Source organism: Anser cygnoides, chromosome 4 (assembly GCF_040182565.1).
Source record: "Anser cygnoides isolate HZ-2024a breed goose chromosome 4, Taihu_goose_T2T_genome, whole genome shotgun sequence".
In the NCBI taxonomy this organism is placed as follows: Eukaryota; Metazoa; Chordata; class Aves; order Anseriformes; family Anatidae; genus Anser; species Anser cygnoides.
Genome location: NC_089876.1, coordinates 55468040 through 55494832, shown reverse-complemented (window position 1 = coordinate 55494832; position 26793 = coordinate 55468040). Strand labels below are relative to the sequence as shown.

At 36.9% G+C, this 26793-nt stretch overlaps 1 long non-coding RNA gene across 2 annotated transcripts; it reads right to left on the bottom strand.

Moving 5' to 3' along the window:
- Positions 1 to 1155: 1155 nt before the first annotated feature.
- On the bottom strand, positions 1156 to 26770 carry LOC106041768 (uncharacterized). 2 transcript variants are annotated; one of them, XR_007159981.2, is made up of 7 exons: positions 26071 to 26770; positions 23912 to 24050; positions 23400 to 23475; positions 18066 to 18335; positions 17459 to 17527; positions 2350 to 2427; positions 1156 to 2040 (listed from the first exon to the last, which is right to left on the bottom strand). It is a non-coding gene; the product is annotated as an uncharacterized lncRNA (long non-coding RNA). The 2 variants fall into 2 exon arrangements; XR_007159980.2 differs by lacking the exon at positions 2350 to 2427.
- Between the last annotated feature and the right edge of the window lie 23 nt (positions 26771 to 26793).

Below are 26793 nucleotides of genomic sequence, written 5' to 3'. Positions count from 1 at the left end.
TATGAATCAAGGTGCTTGGTATGCATTTTAAAGTGGACGCTGCCATTCACTGACTCATCTGAAGATAATTTTCACCCCGCATAGTCAATGTATCCCAGAGCAATATCTACATGCTAAAATTCAGACCTGATGCTTTTCTGCTTAAGTTCTGTAATTTAGTTCCCCTACAAAGCTTCTCACTTCTCATGTGAGGAAGCATAAGGGCACATATGAGAAGAAACTTGGGCTAATAAGACTGCAGGTTTCTTTCATTTCTGTTAGGTTCTTGCACCCAACACTGCCAGGTCCTGTGTGAAATCCCTCAGATCTCATCCCAGAGGGCTGCAGCCACATATTGCACCAGAATGACAAATTTTCAGTTCTCTTAATCTAATCAATACTTTTTAATCACACACACTCACACCAAAAATAAATAAATAAATAAATAAAAATTGTACCAAAACATTTCAATACAATGAAAATTTTCTTCTGAAGCCCCAAAAATTATTTCCAGGAACCCAGTTCACACACTGCTTTTGTGACAAGCCAAGAATATAAGAAAGCAAGCATCACAGAATGTGCTGGGTATTTCACATACTGCCAATGAAGCAAACAGGAGTTATTCTAGACAAGTTGCTCCTTCTGCTTTAGACTGTGTTTCACTCAAGTTTCACTTGACTTCCTTTTTGCTCTGTATATCTCTTCATATCCCATTTTAGGAATTATGTTGACATTTCATCATTAAAGTTCTACATTTTCTAAAAGAGCATCTCCATTAAGGCCTGTGAGAAAAATTCCTTTCCTGATGTCTGATAAATTCTGAATGTACTACAGTTAATTGAAAGAAACCATGGGTAAGCATCTGCATTAATATAATAATAATAAACTAAAGCACAGCAATAAAGTGACTTTTTCTTTAAAAACCATTCGTGCCTTCAAGGCCATGTACAACCCTGAAATGAAGAGTGAAGGGAATTACATAAACAACAACATTCCCTTGTTTTATGTCAAATTATGTTATCTACTAATGATAAATGATAAAATCACTATCAAGATTACTGATGAGTTGTCAGAGAAAGAAGGCCAACAGACAGTAATTTCAATGTAATTAACTTTTAATATGATTTTTCAAGGAAACAAGACTTATGTGAATGTGTTGTAAGTGTATTTGTTTCTGACCGTCTGGTTTCTCCTAAAAACTCTTGAGAAGCTTGGCAGATATTAAACAATGTTTGTAGAAGGGTTGATGTGGTTTCTATGAAAATAGATGGCCAGGCAAAAAAAACAGACCATACAGTTTTTTGAACTTTGAGAAAATGTGCAGAGTCAGTTTGTACGTTAGTAACCAATAAGAAATCTGCATGGGAGAGACATCTTATAAATACTCCTTCCATAGGGAAAGTTGCTTCATTTCTAGAAACCAAAACAAGTCAAATGTGAGGCACACATTGGTAACAAAATAAACTTGTCTTTGCGATCACTGGGCTACCAGGTTTGGGAAACCACAATATTTTTGAAAGAAAGTAGTAATATCTACCACTTTTTTTTTTTTTTTTGTGAAAACTGTTTTGTTGTGTTTTGTTTTGAGAATAGTCTATTCCTTGCTGGACAAGTAAGACATTATTACTTGTTGTCACTCTAAATATTATGTTGATCCTGGCAAGAATCTATATTTATTCTGCTTCTGTAATTATTGTTTTATGTCCAACCTAATGTTTGCTGGATTGATTCACTGGATTGTAAGTTATCTAGGCCAAGGAAACAATTTAAATTTTTGAAACTGCTATTCTCCTCTGAGTTAGAAAAAATTACTAAACCCAGCAATATGCTAGTTTAGGAAAAGATGGAAATAAATAGCTTCAACTTTTCTTCCAGAAGAATATTTTATTTTCTTTTATCTAACTATACTGTTCTCAATAGATATTATCTTTGTGGGTTTTTGCCTGGAATTTGCTCCTGTATCACTGTTCCGTACAAAGGTGAAGACATCTTAGAAAAAATCTTCAGTAGCTGGATTTATTTTTCCTCAATGTAATGCTGTCAGCAAAGCAGAGGCTTTACCTGCAAGGAAAACATTACAGCACATGACAGTACATCTCTTATTAGCCTGCTAATAAAACAGGTTCTTTTAAGTTCATAACCCCTAATGTTCTTCTGCAAAATAACTTGGGCAGAGCTCAAAATCTTTCATTAGTGACAGCCAAAAGTAAATAATCTATTGTAAATGATGTAATTTTCAAAGCTTATTATTTTGTCTTTGTAAGTGTCATAACAATGCTTGATGGCAGCTTTCATAGCTGACACCTCACAGAATCCCTGTTGGCAAAATTAATCTACTGTTTTTAAAAAGTGCTTATTATCTATACATACCAATGAAACCATTGGAAGATTCCCCTGGGTTCCAGTGAACTTTGAGTCAGGTCATCCACAGATTAATGGGCTTTAAGACTAGAAGGAATTGTTAAGATCATTTGGTATGACTTGATGCACATGGTAGATCAGTAGCAATTTAGCAAATAAATGCAGCATCAAGCCAGCAACTTGTTCTCGAATGAGAACGTATCAGTTAAAAATGAACCCCAATGTAATGGTATCAGTACAGATAATATTCTATCAGCTAAATTGTAGAAGCTTAATGGTAACATGCTGGGAAGAGCTTGGAAGAGAGTCATTGAACATGGATTCCTGCTAATCAAAATGACACAGCACCACTCTGATTTCATAAACCACATTTAAAGGGAAAAAAACAGGTGCTAGAGAAAGTATAGATACATGTCTAGGCTTTCTGCTGCCTTTGGGGTATCCATCCTTATTCAGAGATGCAAATATCCTTACTTTAGGCATAGGTGTACACTGGTCATCCTTGCAGGATGGCTGTGGCTACTCAAAGAACACTTTATTAATAGTCAGCAAATTTCTTTTAATACCCAGTCCAAGATTGTTCAGGGTCAGGCTATATCTATTTGTTCTTGTGCCAACATTGTTCTTTTACTTAAACAGTTCTGTTCCCTTGTGGTGTTTATCCCTGAGGAGAGCAATCTTATCCCCTCTCAGCCTTCCTTTTGCAAAGTTAAACAAGTCACACCCTTCCACCTCTCATTAGTCAGGTTCTCCATTCCTCCTGTCACCCCAGTAGGATCCTTCTCTGCATTGAAACAAACTAGTTTCTGTTCATTTTCTTGCATGTCTTTGACCAGAGTTGTGACTATTCCAGGTGACTCCACACCAAGGCCTAGCACCATCAGCCTGCTTCTTGGCTGTCTTCCTGGAATTTTCCTGGTGGGGATATTTCAAAGGTACATTTGCCTTTTCTCATGGCTCTATGGCAATTTATAGCCATGCTGTATTTCTTCTCCTTAACTATTTCCCACTGAGAAGGTGCAAACCTATGACAAATGTTTTTTTGTTATCAGACCCCAAATTGCATGCTCACAACAGGTAATGAAACTCCATTCAGATGACATTCTGGACTAAATCTCTTCAGGACAGATGAAACAGTAGCAAGAGACTTGCATGCATGGGTAAGAGCAGTTAAAGATGAAAGCATGGAGTAAAATTGCTAAATCTTCTCATTTAACCACAATAGGATTAAGAGTAATGCTTGCTCATACAATAATAAGCATTTAGAGAGAGAGAGAAGGAAGGAAAAAAAAAAAACTTAGTAGCATCCAAGTGCAGATAAATAAAAACAAATATTGTAAGTCAATCCACAGTGGCTAGATTCTTTTGCTGGTAAAGTCTTTTACATTTGGTAGGATTTTTTTTATATATTATTATTATTATTTTATACAGTGAACTTATTAAAATTCTTAATGCTTTCAAACCTTAAAAATAATGAAAACATAGAAAGAAATATTTTTTTTTTGTTTCGCCTACACGCCAACCTGTGTAGAAAAGGCTGTCTTAGATTAAAGTTATAGAAAAACACTTCACAACTTTCTGACTGTATCATCTCCCACCTCTTAAGTGAACAGCCTTAACAGTGGAAAGTGCTCTCAACCTATCCTTGCAACCCCTAGTAATTAAACACTGCAGTGAAACAGGAGTCAAGGTGTCTCATTCCTATAATGAATGCCCCAGTGCCCAAACAGAGTCAGCATTTTCCTTCCTGTTTAGTGTGTCTCATTGTTTTCTTTCTGCAGTTTCCACAGGATGGATGGTAACAAGGGTAGTTAAGATAGCCATTCAACACCGAGGTAGTCAGGGTACTCTAAGGTAAAGGGACATTATTTCAAAATCTCTCAGGTAGAACAGAACACTAAACACCTGAGTCTGTGTGTCTAAATAAATACCTTCACCATCCAGTAACAGGAAAGGAAATGTGATCTTTCACTGGTTCACTTCTTCCTTTTTTTTTTTTAATTTTATTTTTTTTTATTTTCTTACAAAACCTGAAAAGCATTCGTTTTGAACAAAGTGTTTTGCTAAGAAGTGTGGGGCGAAAGCAAGGACCAAGCTGTTGTTTGTACAGCAAACAAAACATATTTTGATTCAATAGATTTTTTTTTCTTTGAATTTTCTGGATCAGCAGCCAAAACAGAGAACTTATTTTCTGCTTCCTATTCCACATCTTAGCCACTGCAGCTTCTTGCAGCTGCATGTTTTGACACTTTGACAGAAACTTCAAGGTCTGCCCAATGGCTAAGGAGGAATGACTCTCATTTGGAAGTGCTGTCTGAGGCATGGGGACTGCTTTTTAAAGGGGAACTCTGATCTTGAGACTGAACTAAGTTTTCCCTTACATTTTAGGTCCTTATATATATGACAGTGAAAAAAACACTCTGCAGTGACTTATTTCTTATACTAGAATGGTATTTGCTACCACCAGAGAATACTGGCCTTTTGATCTGATTGTGCATGAAATGTTATTATGGTATTACCTATTACTGAGGTATACCTCAGGCACTGCCTTTCGCTCTCCCAAAAACTGCATCTGATCAGCTAGAATTTCCCCAACAGCAATTTATAAACAAGGTGATTGTGTTTCCTTGTGCATTCGTGCAAATTTAAGGGCAAAGTACTACCTCATAAGGATAACTGCTTTTGACAGTTTATACTGGATGAAGTTTATTTTAGTCTCCCAGTTCAAGCCCTGAATCTTTTCTTTAATGTATATCTATTAAAGAAATCATGGGGAAAAAAAAAATTAAAAACATTTTGCATTTACATTGACCACACCTTCTGTGCTCACCATGGCTAAGATATTTTTTTTCAGATTCAAAAGATATTTTCAGATTCAAAGATATTTTTTTTTCAGAATTGTCACATCACTGTCTCTGACTTCTTTAATATGTAATCCCTCACTCCCTTCGTTTGTAGTGTAGGAAGTCTTCAGCCCAAAGCATATCTTATACCATCAGACATCCCTCAGAGATACACACTGGAAACTTCCTCAGAGGGGGCCACTGCTTTCTCTTTTGAAACGTTCATTATTAACATTTTGTCAAGCAGTAAGAATTGTGTTTTTTGTATCAGACAGTTTAGTTCCTGTTATTTTCTGTACAGTTCTGCAGGGTCTCAGAGGTTATCTGTCATTTGTCCTAGCTTAAAGAATATGCTTTTGTAAGCAAGTAGACTTGGCTAGAGGTGTAAAGCTGAAATCAGTTCAGCCTTTTTTTAAGAACATGTGGTATATATGATTTTTTAATTCTTACCCGTTGCATATTAAATCTGAATTCTCAACCGAGTAACACCAGCTTGTCAAAGTAATGACTAAATTTGCATTAGCAGAAAGTTTAAAAAAATAATAATAATAATAATAATTCCTTTTGTTTGTATAAGAACAGTATAAGCATGAAAAATAGTTTTCAGTTACACCATTCAGCAGTGACTTTGCAATTATTTTTTATTATATTTTTGTTTAGTTAAGATTGCTATTTCCTAAAACATTTTTTTAATTGTGGTTGTTATTTTTGTTTTCACAATTAGAGGGTAGCACGTGAGTTTACTTTGACTTAACAGTATGCAATTACATGATGCAGTCTATATTACATGATTGTGTCAACTAGAAAAATAGCAGATATTTTAGAAGAGCTAGAGCACCACATCTATTTAGGCCCTTTTCCTCATCCCCTCCACAGGGTTAAAAAGCAGAGACATACATTGCACAAAACACAACCAAAATAAGTTCAAAATGGGTTTGGTAGCAATATTTAAAGACTAATTCTGAAAGATGTTAAACCCATGAACTGGAGATGTCTCAGACTTTTACAGTCCTTATTGAGAAGCCTCAGAAAATATTTGGGTCAGTTCAGTTCAGTAACCAGAAATTTTAACATTTTCAGAAGCCAGAAATTATTAAGAACCTTATTTTTTGATATTTGATACACGTCAAGGTTTTCCAACCCTGTTGATTTGTATTTCCCTTTATTGGAAAGCAGATAGATTTGAAGGCTCTTTATACGTGCAATTAAAGTAAAAAAAAATACAAAGAAATGGAAGTATGAAGTATTAACACATAGGATTGCCAAAATGAAATTTGTTATCTACTTTTCCAGATAATTTTCCTGATAATATCTGTAATTTTTGAAATTACAGCTGTGGGGTTTAACCACTTCTCCTTCTCAGTGAAAGTTTTGCAATACTTGCTGTTTACAAGATGTTAAATACAACTATTAACGTTTCCGTATCATTTGGAATTAAGATGAAAAAGGAGAAATGAATGTAAGCTTTCCATTGAGTTTTTCTGAAGTTCTTCCACACTGTCATGGAAACTCTAAGAACCATTACTGCTTCCCACTTTCCTTCCTTCCTTCCTTCCTTCCTTCCTTCCTTCCTTCCTTCCTTCCTTCCTTCCTTCCTTCCTTCCTTCCTTCCTTCCTTCCTTCCTTTCTTCCTTCCTTCCTTCCTTCCTTCCTTCCTTCCTTCCTCCCTTCCTTCCTTCCCTCCCATTTTCCTTCCTTCCTTCCTTCCTTCCTTCCTTCCTTCCTTCCTCCCTTCCTTCCTTTCTTCCTTCCCTCCCATTTTCCTTCCTTCCTTCCTTCCTTCCTTCCTTCCTTCCTTCCTTCCTTCCTTCCTTCCTTCCTTCCTTCCTTCCTTCCTTCCTTCCTTCCTTCCTTCCTTCCTTCCCTCCCTCCCTCCCTCCCTCCCATTTTCCTTCCTTCCTTCCTTCCTTCCTTCCTTCCTCCCTCCCTCCCTCCCTCCTTCCCTCCCTCCCTCCTTCCTTCCTTCCTTCCTTCCTTCCTTCCTTCCTTCCTTCCTTCCTTCCTTCCTTCCTTCCTTCCCTCCCTCCCTCCCATTTTCCTTCCTTCCTTCCTTCCTTCCTTCCTTCCTTCCTTCCTTCCTTCCTTCCTTCCCTCCCTCCCTCCCTCCTTCCTTCCTTCCTTCCTTCCTCCCTCCCTCCCTCCCTCCTTCCTTCCCTCCCTCCCTCCCTCCCTCCCTCCCTCCTTCCTTCCTTCCTCCCTCCCTCCTTCCCTCCCTCCCTCCCTCCCTCCCTCCTTCCTTCCTTCCTTCCTTCCTTCCTTCCTTCCTTCCTTCCTTCCTTCCTTCCTTCCTTCCTTCCCTCCTTCCCTCCTTCCCTCATGATACAGAAGGTGAGTGGTCTCCTCTGCCACATGCAGAGTGCGTTCTTCAAGAAGCACCTGAAATAAAGCCCCAGATTATCGTCAAGGGTGTCTGAGATTACGGTACTTTCAAGATGTCCTTATGTACCTGTTACACAGTAAACAGAGAGATAGGCAACAGTCACCTGATACAAATGTTCCTTCAGCTACTAATTACTAAGAAGCCCTAAATAAGCCTTCTTTCTCTCTGGCTGTGGCAGCAGCAGTAAGCTACACCCCTACAGATGGGAAGAGGCAACTGGTAAATCATACTTTATTCTCTGTGACTGGAAGGACAATTGTTAGTAGCAGCAGAACCCATTGTATTTCCTTTCCCTATATCCTTCTTCCTCTTTTGCTCTGATTCTGGCAAAAAGCTGATACTGTTTGGGAACAAATAGATTTCAGCGATGTCAGGTTTTCTGTATTTTTTTTTTCCTTGCACAGCAAATAACACATCAGTACTCTGGCTCATGAATACTCAGAAATGCCAGTGTCCTAGAAAAACAAATAATATGATTCACTTTGGGGTTTTAAAGGGACATCATTCACCTGGAAAACAAGTCCACATATGTTTTAGGAAACCTCTCATTTGTCATGCTAAAAATTATCATTTGGCTTTGCCTATTAAAATTTATTGCCACATTCCAATAGCCCACCAGAAGCTTTGCAGGCCCGCTTATTTGTGATATTGTACTTTTCCATAGACACTTTCAAGAGTACATTTCTTTTCATATGATACAAATGCACAACCTGGTAGGCTGTTCTTGTAGGACCTGATCTGCTTACCGTATGTTTTCATTTGATCCGAGAGGCAGTACTATCTTACCGACAGTTGTCAGCATGGAAGGTTGGACTCTGCCAACATCCTCTCTGTATAGCAGTGCTCTTTCATGGGACCACTGAACTTGGTAACTGTCCTTTTTAACAAAACAGACTGTGAGGAACCTGTCACTAGAAACAGCAGCAACTACAAAACATCTAATATTGTTGCAGTTCCCAAGAAGAAAGCATAACTATGGCCAGCATCCACACACATAACATGGCCAAGTTCATGGCTCCAGGGTGTTTGCAATCATATTTGCTGCCTCTGAAAAGACTTGCTAAAGTCTGTTGAGCCACGCTGCTGGAATGAGCTGATGAAATCATAAGAAGCAATAGCAAGTGTTATGTTCAGATTACTAGCAGACACAGACCTCGCCTCCTTTTCTCCTGAAGTAACCTTCTGGGGCATATTTGTTCTATGATTGTTTTCAAGGTGTTTTATCATGCCTACTGTCCCCACCCTCTTGGGATCATAGCCAAAACTGTCTCTGCATCTGCAGAATGTTGGCAAATGGCCATTGTGCCATTCAATAGTATTGGATACTTAAGCTGAAGTAGTTTAGCAATTATAAGCGGAGATGGTCTCTACTGAGTAATATGTCATTTGGTCTCCTCAGGGAACTTCTCTGGCTAGGTGCTGTGGAAAAAAAAAAAAAACATCTTGCCAGAATTGAAAGTAGACCACTGTTACAGAAGGAACAGATAATCTCTGGGAAATGGCCAGCAACTCTTGAGACTCTGAAGAAGTTATCTGAAGTGATCCTAGCCTGACTAGTGATTATCTTCCTCTTCCACGTCATTAATGTTCTTAAAGTGATGGGCTGTACCTCAAGGTCAGAGTTTGGTTTAGGCAAATTCATATTCACCAATTCCTGGGATTCATGTTGCAAAACTTCCATATTAGTGGAACAGCTTCCTTTTCTTCCAAAAGTTAACTTTCTTCTATTTCTCCTTCTGCAGTACTGCTCAGAGGAATACTGCCCATGAACAGCCTGTACTGCTGTTCCTAGAACCATAAACTCAGCTTGCAGCATTGGGAATTGTGAGGCTGCCAGATCAAGCAGCAATATTGCGTTATCAGAGGTATTTTTCTCTCTTCTTTGAGTCAAAGGCTATTAATAATTCCCAATACTCTTTTTCATCATTCAGAAAGTATACTTATGTATGCAATCAGCCTGCTCTCGTGCTGCTACTATTTCTGTTCCTCTTGGCAGTCTCTCCCCAGCACAACTGTAAACAGGCCCAGTTTCAAATGACCAAATTTTCAACTATGAGGGGCAGACTGCAAGTGTGACCACAGTTTGCTATAGTGAGCCAAGAGCATCATCAGTGTGAACTCAGTCAATGGATACATGCAATAACATGTAACAGAAGCAGAACTTTCTGACATCAAACTGAAATGAAATAATAAAGCCCCAATAGTATATTTTTTTTTCAATTATCTCAAGCATGTTGCTGGAAATTTTGTTGAACCCAATGCAATTTATGTGGCTTCAGTTTACCAGTATTTTCTGTGGGAAAACACCATTCATGAAAAAAAATTGACCAATTTCAGAGAAAACTTAGACACTCATAGATCTGATCTTTAGAATATTCTCTGATTGCCTGAAAAATTTGTCCTCTGTTCAAGGGTGCCGGTATTTAGGAGCAAACTGAGGAGCTAAAATCCTGCTAAAGACACATGAATGAACAGTCACTTGATTTTACTTGTGCAGTAAAAAGTCTATATAGCAACTATTGGCATATATGCACTACAGCTAAATTGTTAGTGATGAATCTATTAAGTAAACTGAAATGCATAGCAGACTCACATGTGCCAGAGGCAACATTTTTTTTTTAATCTTCCATCTTCTAAATACAAATATCTTCCAGGAGTCATCCTGAGTTAATAATTCATTTCATACTCTATAGCTGTAAACATCCTGGTATGACAGACAAAATATTTAAATTATTCTTGATTTATGACCTTATTTTATTCCATGGCTAGGATGCCTCTAGCATGAGTTGCTCTAAGGTTAGAGAGCATTACACTTAATCTAAAATTACTTCACAATGGGTTGAGAATTAATCATCCATATGATCTCAAACATTTTACACTACCCTGAACTCATTAACTTCTTGTTTCCTATGTGTGTATGACGCAGATACACATCCACATATATGTTCTGTCACCTCAGCATAATTCTTGGACCCCATGATTGTTCAGACTTTCAACAGGATATGACAGTCTTTATGCCACAGGGAAACTCATCTACTAACAGGAAATCTCCACATGTTAAACTTGGGCAGAGTTGTGTCTCAGGGATTAGAATTCACTGTTACATTATTCAACGCTCTTCCAGAAAATCTGGGTTTCTTATATGTTCTGTCAGTGGGTATCTAATATTCCTTAAAGCATCTAAAATTACTTGGGGTGCCTGTGTTTAAGCAAGTGAATCCTTCCTAGTATTGTCTCTGAACTTAAGCAAAATCTGTATTATGAAATAGGGCGTAAGTGAGGTTTAGTTCAGTATTGGACCCCTGAGCAAAAACTGATATGATACTTTCTATCAAAAATTCTTAGGGAACAGGAGATCTTCCCAGAATAGTTACTGTTCAAAAGTCAGGATATTCACCCTCTTAGTACACATAGACGAAACCCATGACAGACTTCCTGCCAACTCTGAACTAAGGGAAAAATGTAGTTATAAGGGGTAAATCTACATTTTTGTTGACTATTGTTTATTTTCCAATTACTGTACTAAAGACAATCTATAAATACAACAAAGTTCTTACAGTTTCAATGTAAAGTTGACATTTTCTACCTATCTGTATAGTCCAGTTTCTTAAACATATGGGTATAAGGCCTGAGTTTATTTTTCTTTGGATATTTGGAAGAAAAAGAAATTTAGTTACAACTTTATGATTTATTTTGCCTTTATGATTTACTAAATTGTGGTTACCACATACTGCAGATTTCCTTTCCTCTGTTTCTTTCTAGTTCTGGTTTTCTTATTCTGCATTAATTCTGACTCCGTGTGCCTTTCAGAATTACAGCATTGAAAATTCAGCTGGATTCCATAACCAAAAAATGCTATCTGATTCCAGATAAAGAGACAGAACAGAAGTTGTCTCACAGTGGGCTTATACTCAAGTTGATTTATTTACCTCATTTTTTTTTCTCAACTAAAATACATTTTTTAAACAGCAGTCACAACAATTCATTGTCATGATAACTGACATCTCCTACTAATGCAACTTCTAAGTCAAATGAGCAACAACAAGCCCAAAGAAGAATTCAATAGATTCACACAGATCTTTCTCCTACTTTTCCTTCTGCACCTATCCCTCTCAGTTCATGCTCTTCCTGAAAACTATTTTTGCAATATCTAGATGAAATAATTAATCCTCAGTTATCACCAGACAGATTTGTTAATCATGGTTGGTAACTTATGGATTTTTATTTCCCATAGTGTTAGAAAGCGACCTTTGAAAATAATTAATTAGGTTAGAATTTAAATGAATCATGTTAGTATATATTTTAACTTTAAAGTTTAAAAAAAAGAAAAAACATAAAGATGGCAATTTCTGCAGCTACATAAATTGATCACTAAGTCTAACATAAACAAGCATACTTCAGGAAGTACTGATTTCAGTGCCGTAGTCTCAAAACAAGGGCAGTCCCCTGAATCAGAACAGTATTAATATACAGCCTGACAGCCTCATGGTTAAGACACTTTCTAGAGAGACATGGATTTTGGTTTATTCGTAATGTTGAAAGTCTTGAACTGCTTGGTCCTATACTCTACCAAAATACACTAATCCTTCAGGTATTCTGCAAAACAGAGCACAGTTTTCAGGTATTCTGCAAAACAGAGCACACCTCATACCCTTTAAATTTAAAGGAAGTGGCCAAAGTGGCCATATTTTGTCTGAAGTTAACATGTAATGGGACAGGTAAATACTTGGGTAGATAAATTTCCAGACTACCGATCAGATTTAGGTTTCAAAAGTCCATCTTAACTCTAACAAGATGGCAGCCACTGAAGGGAAGAATGGGATCTTGTGCATGACTACCAGAAATATAGTCTGTAACACTGTTCAGCGAGCTTTCAAGAATCAGTCTTGGATTTTGATTATTAAAACTCATCTTCAGCCCCTCTTTTAGCTTTTTAATATTTTTGTAGACGTTGGCTTGAAAATCCCTGAGTCCCCTGAACCAGAGTAATTGTACTGCTACAAAGAACTGGAGAGGTTTACCACAGGAAAGCTGCTACTACCTTTCACCACCTTGTTGTCTTCAGTGAGGCATGCCAAGAGCTACTAGTGCTAGTAGTACAGTATCAGCTACCGTTAGGACTGCTTCCTTGGCATGACAAGAGCTAGTGCTTGTAGTACTGTATCAGCTAACCATTAGGACTGGTAATAATGGTTGAGAGATGTAGAGCAAAAGGCTAGTATAGACACATCTCTGATTGTTTAGGCTGATTATTTGTTCTCAGTTACAGCAATATAAGGAAGCTATGCAATGAATTTGTGCAATAAATTAAAGGTGTTAAGCAAAGTGTTTTCCCAGCTACTGGTTCTTTCTCCAACTTTGCTGATTTCTGAAGCTCTCTCACCCTTTTGAGTTTGCTACTGTGTTAGCTCTGACTGATTAGTCATACACCTAAGTGAATCAGCATGAAATAATTCAGCTTCATTGGATTACATTTAGTCATTCAATATTTGATATGTCTTGGTTCCTAGATTCCTAGTGTATGATTTTCAATTTGCACATTCTTACTCTCTAAATTTTTGGAACTCTTTGCTGGTTGTTGAGACATCCTGCCTTGAACTTTCTGTGCTCCAGATGCCAGATGTGGTTAGTAACTTTGAGCTAGAGCCCAGGCACTAAAAAAAGACCAAAAGGTTCTGGAAAAAGAACCTGCAGTGGTGCCAAAATCCACCCTCACTTTTCGTATGAAGTAGGTACTCTGAAAGCTTGAAGCAAACAAATGCTCCATCCACAGGCCCAAAGCTGGAAAAAAAAAAGAAGAAAGAAAAAAAAAACTGCCAAAGAGACCCGGGGGCTCCAGCCTAGCAGTAAAATTTGTATTTACTAGCCACTTCTAATTCATCACATACAGATTTTACTTTTGTGCACTGTATCTGGGAATCCCCTACATAATTAACTTCAAGGTAACATATTTCAGGTCTACAGAAGTTAGACATAAATTAAATGAAAAGGAAAAAGGAATAACCAGGCTTACTTGTAAAAGCAAAAAGTCCAAAATAAAATAAATATACATATTCAGGAACGAAATACACTATGATAATAAGAGGCATTGTACTATTTTTTCCTATAAAAAAACTCATTCTTTTATATAATTAAAGATAGTCAATAGGCATTACAAAGGCAAAGAATAATTTTAGCATATTTTATTATCTTGTAACTTTATAATTTATGAAAATAACATATTTATGAAATTTTGTTCTAACCACTGCTAAATTTTTCCTTCATCCACTACCAAATATTGATTACCCGTTTTTATTCCTTCATCCCCTACCAAATATTGGTTGCCTGTTTTTTAAAAAAACTTATTATAAACTCTGCAGTGATATTGTCTTTGGAACATGGGATCATGATCCTACCAGATTCTTAGTTCTTACAAGCATAATAGGCACAGCTTGTACAAAACTAATTTAGATTCATACAGAAACTGTGACCTTAGTGCTTGACCTTAATCTCACTAATTCCAAGAGGAGAAAGAACAAAAACCTGTACTTTAAAAGTGCTAAATGTATCACATATCAGAGTTTCTTTCTCATTTGAACAAGAATAATTTTTCTGAGGTATTGAATCAGATAAATTCATTAAAAGGCACTTTGAGATATATATATGTGCTTTTCTTGGCACTGAACTATATCAGCCCCACCTAATGTCACCTAAGCCAGGAAGAAAAGTATAAACTCACTCTGTAAATATTATTGCCATTTTGCCAGGTTGTACCAGTTTGGGGAGTTCATAATGGGATAATTTATCTTTCAAATAGAAATTAGTGACATGGAGAACTGGACTATTTCCTAGGTTTTGAAAGGTGTATACATATGCAAATGAATCAATTGATTCAATGAATCAATGAAATCAAACTTGCTTCAAGAATAATGTTTTCTCTTGAAAAAAAAAATCTGAGAAACATGGAAAAGATTTAATTCACTTAGTGTACATGATAGTGCTGCTATAATACTGAAAACATGAGTGTACTCATTCTGAATAAAGAGCCACATATCTCACAATCCTGTCTTTGACAGTCATCAGAGCAAAACAGAAGATATACATTTTGCAATTCTTCTACAATGTACTATCCCACATTCACTCCTAGTAACTTTGCATTTAATTAAAATAAATTTTCTTAAATATTTCCTTAACCCATGTAAAATTACCACATTGCATGGCAATCAGTTACACAGCCTAGCTGCATTATGTATACTGTAGTAATTCTACAGCCATTAACATGGATATGCAAATGTTCCCTTCAAGTTAAACACTGATGCTCAGAAGTGGAGCTGGAGCCAAATGAGCAGACACCCAAAGTACAGGGTGCAGATCTGTGCACTGCAAGCATAAGATCTACCCTTGCTCGCAAGCTCAAAGCAACTCAGCAGAAAACTTTCCTCTTTAGATAACCCATCTAACTTTCTCCATGAAGTGTATAAAAAGCCTAAATGCATCATTTAAGTGGTCTGAATCTACCAGCTGGGACAAGGTGCCTCATATTTTGGTGTTGCATCACTTACTTGGGGGCGGTTGAATTCCATATTTTGGTCATTAAATGTAGATTTATACATGATACATATATATGTATAGCAATGCCAACTGGCATCGTAAGCCTGAGAAAAAGTTCTGTTGATGTGGACTTCTTTAATTTCAGTGCTGGATTATGAGTATCTTCAGATCACCAGAGCACTTTAATTAAACTCTGTTGAAGACTTCTGCTGCAATACTGTAAATTACCTTACACATTTTGCTGTCTCAGCTGCTTAGAAATGGATTACGTAGTCCTTTGCACCTAGACTGTGATTCACAAGCCAACCTAAAATTTCCCTCCAAAAGTGGTAGGATGATGTTTTTATTATATCCTTGTATATCTAATAAAAGGTTATACAGGACATACTTATCTTGTCAGAGCTTCATGATTTGAGGCAAAAGAAAAGGTAATAATTAGAAAACATTAAAAATTATTAATTGAAGGTTTCACTTACAGGCATGCAGTCAAGTAATATTATGAGGCTGAAAAATTTATCTTTGTTTTTCTCCAGGCTGACAATACATCTAAACACATTTGTCTAATAAGCCTTAAAAACCCATGACAAGGATGGCAGAGAATTTGAAAATCAATTCTATGGAAAATTCTCACATTTCACAGTTGTGTTTATTACTGGAAAGGAATTCACAGCCGTGAAATCTCACAACTATTCCTGGTATGGAAATTCTGGGCGGGAAAAAAAAATTAAAAAAAAAATGAAACATAACAAGAAAGAGTACATATAACAGAAACTATACAATGGCATAATACAACTAATAAGGTATAAAATCCTAAATGAACAATAACAATGCAAATTCAGAATGAGACATTCATTTTGCCAAAATGAATCAGGTGGTTGTTAACGAAATAAGAATATTCTTGTTCTAACATTATTTCTACACTTAGCAAAACAAATGTGGTTCCATAAGAGAGAAGGGATTTCCTAATATGGAAACATCGAATATCCCTGCTTACAGATAGTGACCTGGAACGTTGTGTGGTCCAGGGAGCTAGAATAATGAAATGATCTAGTCTGATTCCCTTCACATTTACAGAAATGCTCAGTGTGTCACTGAGCATTTGAGTGTGTCACTGAGCATCTGAGTTTCAGAGATTTTTGGCTGAGTATTTCTCTATGTGCCTTCTCATATTCCTATTTTAGATTTTTAGCTTCATATTTTTCAGGATTTTTTTTCACTTCCCATTTCAAAAGACTAAGAACTGATCCTTAGTATATCATATATTATACTGTTATTCAGTAATGTTACAGGGCATGAAATAATTAAAATAGGAGTAATATTTCTTAACTGATAGAGAATTTCACAAAATCAGCTAATCTTATTTAATAGTATAACAGTAAGATATTGACAATCACCATTCCGAGAAATTAAATTCAGTCACATACAGCAGAACTTGTAGATCCATAAAAATACATCTATATCTCAGTATTTGTATACATGTTTCATTTATATAGACCTGCTAACTCCCTCAACAGCAGTGTATTAGGAAATGCAAGAGGGGAATTAGGTAAAAAATAAATAAACAGTCTGCCTAGCTCAATACAAATTTGTTCAGCTCATTCACTGGTCATGTTTCAAACTTTAAGGCAATAAGTAGAAAACAATAAAAGGAGGGTAATTGTTGTGTCCTCTTTATATTTCACTTTGAGTCTGGCTTAATGAAATTCCAGTGTTGCCCTATATGACAAAAAAGGCAGAAGCACTACTCAAGGACTAAAGCAGCTTAAATTTCAGTGGGTAAACAACACCTCTCAAATGGGAGATGTGTGTATTTTTTCCCACTCCCTCACAGAAAAAAAAAAAAAAAAAAAAGGAACCACAGACCAGGCAAATATTCTACCATAGAATTATTTTGACAAGTAAGAGTTGCACAACAGCATCAGCTACTGAGCGCTGCCCCAGTACTGTCTACAAAGGCTAGCTCAGTATCTGTGCACACCGCTTTCTCACGTCACAGCACATAGGACCAGTCAGGATTCTGGCAGACTCCACACAAATGGGCTTATGCATGTACTAGACAAAGATTAACACAGTCAGTGAGACAGCTTTCCTGGTAAAAACAAAAACATCCAAAGGGTGCAGTGGCTGAGCACGTGTTTGAAAACTACTGCAGTCCTTTGGCAGACGTAGCTCTGCGTGTCACAGCCAAAGTACACAAGAAGCATGCAGCTGAGGGAAAAATAAAATATGAATGTGTGTTTGAATATATGAAAGGTCACAAGAATTAGTCATTCCTTTTAATCATCTCACCCTATGCTGCATTGACAGTTTGAATATACCAGATAAAGTATTTAGTTCATATAAACATCGCTAGCAATGTGCTTACCTGTTCTGGTGTGTTCATCTTCTCCAAGGCACCCACTGCTTCATAATCTCAATGTTGATGTATTCCTTCCTTAATCCCACCACCAAAGCAAATGTTGTTGTATTTAAATGCAACATCCCTCTGTAAAACTAACTTCCATTTAAATGTCTTAGTTCCATCTTCAACTTATCTGTCTTAATATCTTTTTGAAAAAATATTTTAAATTAAATAATTCTTTTTTAGTCCTCAGCTTTCTAATGTACAGTTTTAGCATGAATTATCATGCTCAAAATGTTAAATTAAGGAAAAGTTTAGGAAATGAAATGCTATTACATCTCACAATTTATCCCCAAAAGAGAGGTTTTTGACTAATTTGTTCAGACTCACACAGATTTCTCAAAGCTGCTATGAAATAATAACCAGAACAAAGCAGAACTAGGAAAAAAAATGATAATAATAACCATGAAATCTATTGTTAAATCAACACTATAATTAATATCTATCTATAAGTATCAAATCTATGTTAAAGCTATACTGTAATTAGTAATGGGAAAATATTCAAATGTTGGCTGAGTCAAATTCCATGGAAGCACATCGTATGCATCAGATACATCTGGACAATACTTACATTCCAAAGCAAGGCAGCTTCCTAAACAAGGAAGCTTCATATGGGTTTTACTGTAATCCAGCATATTTTGTTATTAGTATTGTTTCTTCACAGTAGTAACCAATTGCTGTTCTAGTTTTAAGTGCATTATTTTGCTGAACATCTTTTAGTTGCTGTAATCTGTAATGCACATTCAAAGGTTCTTGGTACAGCTGTATTACTCCAGCCATTAAAAAGGTGGTAAGGGGATCTCCTTTCTTCTTTGTTTCCAGAGAATGAGACTGGGTTGTTCTGCAAATGTGAATGCATAATGTTATGTTACAGAGTGGCAGGGAGAAATCAGTTGTGCATGTTTATAGCACATTTATATCCATAACTCTGCTGTACACTAAAAAAAATAAAATAAAAATAAATAATAAAAATAAAAATAAAAATAAAGTCTAATAACAATTATATTCCTTCTAAACAATAAAAAATATATATATATTAATATATTTGCTGGTGAGTTAGCTTGATGAACTTTTAAGTGCAATGGAAACTGTCCTTTTGCTATTTGTAACACAAATGTTGAGTTCGCAGGAACCTCTAGAGGCCATCAAGTTAATCCCCCATTGCGCAAAGCAGGATCATCTAGAGTAAGTTGTCCATTTAAACTCCATAGGATCTCTGGGCAACATTTTCCAGTGTTAGACCATGCTCACAGAAAAACAAACAAACAAAAAAAACTTTTTTAAATTTGCTTTTTTTAACGAAATTTCCCAATTTTCATTTTGCCTCTTGCCCATTGCCTCTTATCCTGTCACTGGACACCACTGAGTCTGAATGCATCTTCTGTACACCCTCCCATCAGGAATTTATAGATATTCCTGAGATTCCCATTAGCCTTCTCTTCAACATGTTGAACACTCCCAGCCCTCATTGCCTCTCCTGGTATGTCAGATGCTCCAGTCCCTTAGTCATTTTAGTAGCCCTTACATGCTGGTGACATTACAGAATATCCAAGTATGTTACCATATTTAATGTGGCTGTGGATTCTAGTTTTACATGATTTCTGAAGCATCTTGGAAGACTTATTTAAAAAGCTTCACATAAAAATAAAATAAAATAAAATCATATAATGTAGTATAGGTTTACCATCTCCACAAAACTATGTGAGAAATTTTGAGTTTTATTACATAGCCAAGATGTAATTTATCCAGTAGGACGAAAGCCTTTCAGATAACTTTAATTCTAGAAAGAGATAAGAGTATTTCTGCGTGTTTAAATAGCAGAAATGTAAAATGGAAGAGATATATATTTATTTATATTGTCTTAGAGGAATGTACTTAGTATTATTTCCAGATATCCATGGTGAGTCTGAACTTGGCTCAGTACATCAAAGATTTTAGCTTCTTCCTAATGGTCATATTAAGTAAACACTCTTACACAATTGGGAACTAATTCATAGTTCTCTGCAAATGAGCTCAGCATATGCAGGTGGAGCCTGACCTCCACATAGACTTGTACTAAATACTTCTGTCACAGCTTTTAGTATGAACAGATGGCTGAGTGTGGCTGCATTCACAAATAATAAAGGTGCTTATATCAGCATAATACGCTCCTTTTACCAAGCTGCATAGGTGAGTTCTTTAAAAACATGAACTCCTCTGTAAGTCAAGAGAATCTCAGCTGGAAAGCACATAATACATTTTTCTTGATCGGCTATCAATTGCAGTTTATTTTGTAGTTGTAAGCATTTAAAATAATCAGAAACAATATTCAGTAATAGACTACTTAGGGTTATCCATGTCTGGATTGTTTTTTTTTCATTTTCACAAAATAATATCAGTATTTTCATTTCCTTAAGAAAATAAGTCCGGTAGTTTTATATAGTTATTTATGTTTCTTAGTTTCTGGTTTGTTTTTATGTACAAATGTTATGTATGTTATGTATTTTATGTATGTTTGTTTTTCTTAAAAAAATAATTTTAGATTTTCAACTCATTTACTGATTTCATCTTAATACTTTGAGCCTGAAATTGACAGCAATGTATGAAGCAACATGTGCTCAAAGTTTTTAATCATTAAGAATGTATTAGACTTCTTGGATTTTAAACATATAGACATACTTAGAAATTTGCTAAAGAATGCTTTATTATAAGTATTCTATCTGGCATTATTTAATTATTTACAAAGCTATAGTATTAATTACCATAATTGTATTTCTTATAGAAAATCATTTATTTGTGCAATCACTTAAGTTTTGAAGAGATTCATCTAAATGAAAATATTGACTTTTTACCATTCACAACATTATTTATTTATCCTGGCAGACTTTTCACTAAGTATATCAGTAGAGGTTTTTCTTTTATCCTCAGATGTTCCGAACACCTCTCGAAAAACAAACAAATAATCATTTATGGTCAAACAAATATAACTCCCCGTGCTACATTAAAATGTCTTACAGTTTGGATAACCAGGATATCTGGTTATTTCCTTTCATATTGCAGCAAGAACCACAGTTTATTTTTAGGGTTGTCATTCCAGAGTTAAATTAAAATAAAAGTAACAGCAACAATAAACATTTATGACTTAAGAACTATAGATTATTTTCTCACTGCTGCTCTTTTTCTAGAGTTCAAACAAAAGGATATTCTGCCCCCATTAGTAAAAAGGAGGATGACTAATGAGGGTACTTATATTGCACTTTCATTTTGTGTTCTACCAGGATGTTGCTCTTGGCACTCCTGTGGAGAAGCAACACAAGATTACGGTCCAGAACTCTTTCTTACCCACTCTGTGATGAGAGGAAGACCACAGCAAGTGTTATTTCTGGTAAGTACATCTCTCCTTAGTTCTTTTTCTTACTTTTTTATATCTTTTGTTTGAGTTTTGGTTCGCTTTTCTATATTATTTCTGAATGTCACTGCATCATTCCTTTGACGTCAATAGTGCATTACAAGCACTCTGCAGCACTTCCAGGATTTTGCACACAAAATTGTGGAAGCTCTCTGACTTCCCTAAAACATATGTGTAACAATCACTTTGCAGCACAAAATGCTCTGCCATCACCTCAGAAAAAGCTCTGTATGTGATACTTTTTCCCAAAACAAACTGCCCAGAAATTGATGTACCCAGACAGTGATTGCATGTAGAGAAAAATAGGAGAGAGCAAAAACATTAGCTTGTAAGACAACTATCTCTGTCTGACCCTACAGAAATTTGGAAAGCAGAATAAGGAGAATTCATTAGATTCACGGCTCCCTGCTAATTCATTATTTTTCAAAGTTGGAGTGAAATTTTTCTGGGATTTTTCTTTAATTTTTTTCTTTTTAAGTTCTTACTTTTTAAAAGTTAAATCATAATCAAAAACATATGCCATCTCTCTTCAACTGCATATTTTTCAAAGAAAGCACACTGGTATTTATCAAATAAGGATTAATATGAATCTAGCATTTCAACAAATGCCAAAGAGAATAAACATTAGCTATGTGGATACAATCCTTTAAGGAGGCAGACAACTCACAGTTACACTAGAATTATACAGTTCTAAGAAGCACATTTTCCAATATTGTGGATAGTGTGGTTTTAATTGATCAGGCTAACTTTTTAAGAAGCCTTTCAGTGTAGGCATACAGTTACTTTCCAAGTGTATAGATATTTGCATTGCTCAATGAGTTGATAATCAAATGAATAGTGTAGACAGTCCTTCGTATGGTGTGTTGCCAAAGTTGCAAGAGGCATGGGAGGGGTTCACATATTTTTGTTGTGTTTTTATTGCCAGCTGCCATACTGCTGTGGTGTTTAAAGACAGTGCCAAATACAGGGTTTTAAAGGTTCTCCTGTAATTATATCAGATAGAGAGAGGGCAGGGCATGCTTTAACACTGAATCCTGCCTTATTCATTTAGAGCCTGGCTCCAGTCTTGAGAAGTTTAAGGCCTGGCAGAGCTGCCTGCTAGTGAGGAGGCCTGTGCGGCCTTGGCAGTGCAAACTCGTGCTCACATTCGTGTTCTTCTGGTACCCGGCACCTTTTCAAAATCTGTTGGTTCTCAGGCATGGAATTACCCCCCATGTTCTAGATGTCTAGTGACTTCTTAAAAGCATTCTAAATCATACTCATGTCCTCACTGGGCACTGTGTTAACTTACTTGCTTCATGTTTGTTTGCTAGCTTGGTTTTATTTCTTTAAAACGGTGGTAACGCTGAGCATAAAAGCAGGATCTTGAGCTTGCAAGAAAAGGCATGCTGGAGAGCTCAAAACCATCTCAGAATAGGAACCAAGACTGGATCCCCAAATCCTCATGTCAATAGCTTCCTGGGAAGCTATTTCTCTCTTCACCAGATATTTCCCACTAAATAATTTTATTTACCATAAAACTTTTCTTTCATCAATAGTAGATGTTTTCACCAACTTCTTGTCACTTCAGATAAGTGACAGAAATCTCTCTCTTATAATTTCCTCTTCTCTAATGTGAATTAAAGGCAATATAAAAACCAGTCATCACCTACCTCACTTCTCATTTTCTGTAACATGTTCCTCACAAGCCTTGAAAAATCTTTTCACAAAAACTGCGTGCTTTCTAGGCATTCTTACAAATCAGGAAATTGCACATCACAAGTTTCTCATTCCCGTTTTGAATGTTTCTAGTGACTTTTCTTTTTGACTTTATAAAGTAAAGTGATCTAGTCTTCTCTTTATAATCTTCCTTATGCAACTAAACCAAGCCTTTTTATTCTCATATTCTGCTAAAGCACTGACTGTGAGATTTTTTTTTTTTCTGCATGTACTTCTGTTGTTCTGGATGAGCAAAATATTCCAGCCACTGAACTATCATGGGCTGTGATGTTGTTCTGTAAATATACCTTTTGGCCAATCTTTGAGCCTGTTGTTCATTCAGTTTCTTGCCCTTTAAGTTAGTTTGACAACTTTGGCAACCAGTCTATCTATCAGATGTCTTGAATTTTTCTGTATACTGCAAGTTATAATATCTGAAATAAAGCATAGCTGCATAACCTCACCTTTTTATGCAGTAATTGCTGCCTTTCTACCCTGGTGCACAAGAGAGAGATCATACAGAAATGACATCATGAAAAGAACTCTGGGACATGAAAAACTGTTATACTTGCTGAACAAGGTTTCTTGTTAAAGAATGCCTGGTAACACAACACTAAGTCTGTGACCTGATTTATCTTTTACCTCTCCCACATAATTTTAGACATTTGGGACATTTCTCTAGCTTTGTTTTCCATCTTTCCTTCCCAATAGAAGCTGGCTAAAGGGACATACAAAAGTACACATGCTGTGGCAACTGTGTTTGAATGGCCTCCTACATTCATTGCCTGATAATCCATTCAGAGCTGTGATATTGCTTACCTAGTTGTCATAGCAGCTTGAATAACACCTTGCAGAGTACAGAAACAGTCACAGAAATTAGGCGTGGATCTCTTTTCTGCAAAAAAACCTTTTCTGAGTGAACAGGGTGACACATCTGAGAGAGATCATATTCCTATCTTCTTTTTAAAAATGGGTTAAAATCACCTGGTAATCTCTACATGCTTTGATGCCATTGTGTTCTGTGTGGAACACTGGAACATAAGCCATGGGATATTGAAAAGAGTAAATATAAGTAAATGGCGGGAAATGGAAGAGGAAGGACCATAGCAGCAGAAGGAAAACAAAATTAATGAAATTTTGCTAACAAACACTAGTACTGGAAAGCAGTAAAGTGAAATCACATTCTGCACATAAATAACATAAATATCACATGCATTTAGCATTGCAGTCAGTGGGGCTGGGTGGAAGATTTAATCTGAATGGCTTCAACATCTAGGGCATTATTTAGTGTTATTCATATTTTTAAAATTTGAACAGAAAGTGCAGATTACCTGCATGGAATTGCTTGTCGCTCAAAGCACCCAAATCAAACTTTCATGCAGTCATTTAAAATCTTTTCATGCCTGTGATTTCAGATAACAGTCGTTTGTGATTTTTATGAGTCCAGTTAGCATATTGTATGACAAACCCCTAGGGCAAGTAAAAAAAAATAAAAATAAAAATAAAAATAAAAAGACACATAAAGGTGCTATGATTTGGTGTGACTGTACCATTAAATAATGCAACATCATTTTTATCTCATGTTTTCTTAAATAAGCATAATCAGCTTCCACCACATACTAAATAAGATACCCAATGCATGTACTCAGTCTCTATAACTATTTAGGAAGATAGATCCTTCATAGTTGCTTGTTGAGACAGATCTTCCAAGCTTTTATATAAAGTCTGATATGGGTTTTTCTTAAGGATAGATTATGTGAAAATGTGGACCAACAAAAAGCAGAAGTCCTCATACTTCTCTATTCTTTCATGAATATTGAAGGCAAGGTTCAAAAACTGCCAATTTATGAGTCATGGAAAACAAACCCTTCATAACTAGCCACCCAAGTTTCAGCAAGAAGTCTACGAAGAGATGCTAACTCTGGATTTCTAGCAATGCAAATGTCTATAAAGAGCTTTTTTCTATGGGCAACATTTAATCCTTTATGCAGTTGATCATATTACAGACCAATGTTGTTAAAGGACTATGCCAGAACAAAATTCTTCAGAGTCACTGCAGTGAGTTATCAGCAAATTTGGTGCAGTGTGAAGGAGCAGAGCATATATATCCCTTACAGCCAAACAATCTCTGCTGGCCCTGGTAAATCACAATCATCCTTCTGGTACTTCCTCCTGTATTTGGAGGATTGGCACATTCTGTTCTAGCTGAGAATGCTGTCTTTGATTTCAGATATATTTTTGCCTAGGTTATAGGTATTGATGTGGAACTTTTTTTTTTTTTTTTTTTTTTTTTTTGGCCTTCTTCCACAAGTACATAAAATGGACCCTTTCCATTATTACATTCAGTGAACAAAATCAGATTTAGAAACCTTGGGTTAGTATATTACAATACTTCAATTTCTGTAACTTCAACCTACCATGTCCAGGATTATATTCAGCCAAGCTGACTGCTAGAACACAGACTTGTAAGATTTGTTTAACGCAGAGTGTGTGCACTCAAATCTTAAAGCATTCCAGTGTCACTGAAGAGTCCAATTTGTTCTCAATTTGTTCAACAATTTAGAAAAGAGCCGCCAAAGGTCATACTGACTACAATGATTTGACAACACAAAGGCTTTTTTTATTGATCTTTTCCTTTGCGTAGCACTTTAAAAAAATATTGATACGCAGTGAAAATAAAGACCATGATGGATGTTGATTGTGACTTGGCCAAAGGTTGAGGAAGGGGAGAAGTTATCGGGGTTGCGCTGAGGGTGAAAGACTCCACTATAATGTTATTGTTTGGTCCCTGTGTGGTAACACTGTTCTCATGATGTGCCTTTGACTGGGCACTGTACTTGCCTCTCAGCAGATTAGGGAAGCTGGCTCAGCTGGTTGGGAAAGACTTCATTAGGCATGGCAGTTTAGGTGGCACAAATTTCACAGCTCCAAAGCAATCTGGAGTCCTCCCAGAAATACAGGTATCATAGTCAAACAAATCACTAATCCCAGAGACCAGCTCCGACTGCTTTTCTGAAGTACTGTGAATCATGATCTTTAGGAAAACTAGATGGCTGCTGTCCAATTTTGCAGCTGGATTATATTAGTTCACATTTTTAAGGACAAAGGTTATAATAACAAGTTCTTGTGTTACTCAATTTACTCAATTAGGTAACATAGTTACCTTAATAGTTCTGTAACAGTTTGCTGGTGTTAGGTGTAATATAATTTGTTTCTTCTAGGGGAAAAAATGAATTGAATTAAGGGTGTTACATATATGAAGGCAGCATAGGAGAAAACAGGCAGCTGGGAGGAGAAACCAAACAGGTGTACTGTTGCTGTCGCTGAGAAGCAAGGAAACACTGCAACAGACAGTAATGACAGAGATGAAGTCTGAGTCAGAGTACCTTTGGGCCTCGAAAGCACAAGCAAAAAGTTTAAACGTGATACACCAGGCAAAAGAAAACAGAGCACCCCAAAGAAAAGCGTGTTGTAATACACAGATGCATACCTGGCATATGTACGTTTACGGCGCTTAAGGCTGGAGCGATGGATTTTCCCATCTGCCCAACACTCCACCGCAGTGGGTTTCCTGTGGGATAACATTTGTGAGCCTCCAGTGAAATATTAACGAACAAGAAACTTGATTTCAGCTTTTTGATCTATAAGACTGCTCTTATTTCTAACGCACGGTGATATATGTTACTTGGTCTTGATACATTCGCTTTTAATCAAACGTAATTTGCGCTCTGTAGGGGGATATTCGGCTTGCAAGCTGTAAAAGTGGTTAACCATTTCTGGAAGCACAAGCCGCGTTACACACAGACCCGAGCGTTTCTCGAAAGCAGTTATCTCCATGTGCCCGCCGTTCGCCCCGTTTAATGACCGCTTCTTCGCTATTCCCGGCTGTGAGGAAAGGACAAGCACCCTGTGCCTGTTTGCTTTTCGGGACCGGCTTCCTTCCCCCTGCTGCTCTCCGCCTGGCCCACCCGCAGGGCTCTCAGCCTCGGCCGGCTGCCGGGAGCCCTCTCGGAGCCCGCAGCCTCCTCTCAGCCCATCCGCGGCGGGCCGGGGGCTCTGCCCCAGCTCTGGCTGCCCCGGGGCCGGCAGGGGGAGCCGGGGGGGCTCTTGGCCGGCCCCCGCTGCTTAGTTCTTGTCCTGGAGAGCGAGTTAGCAGGGACCGAGCTGCTCCGCCCCCACTCCCCCCGGCCCCGGGCGGCTCGGGGCCGTACGC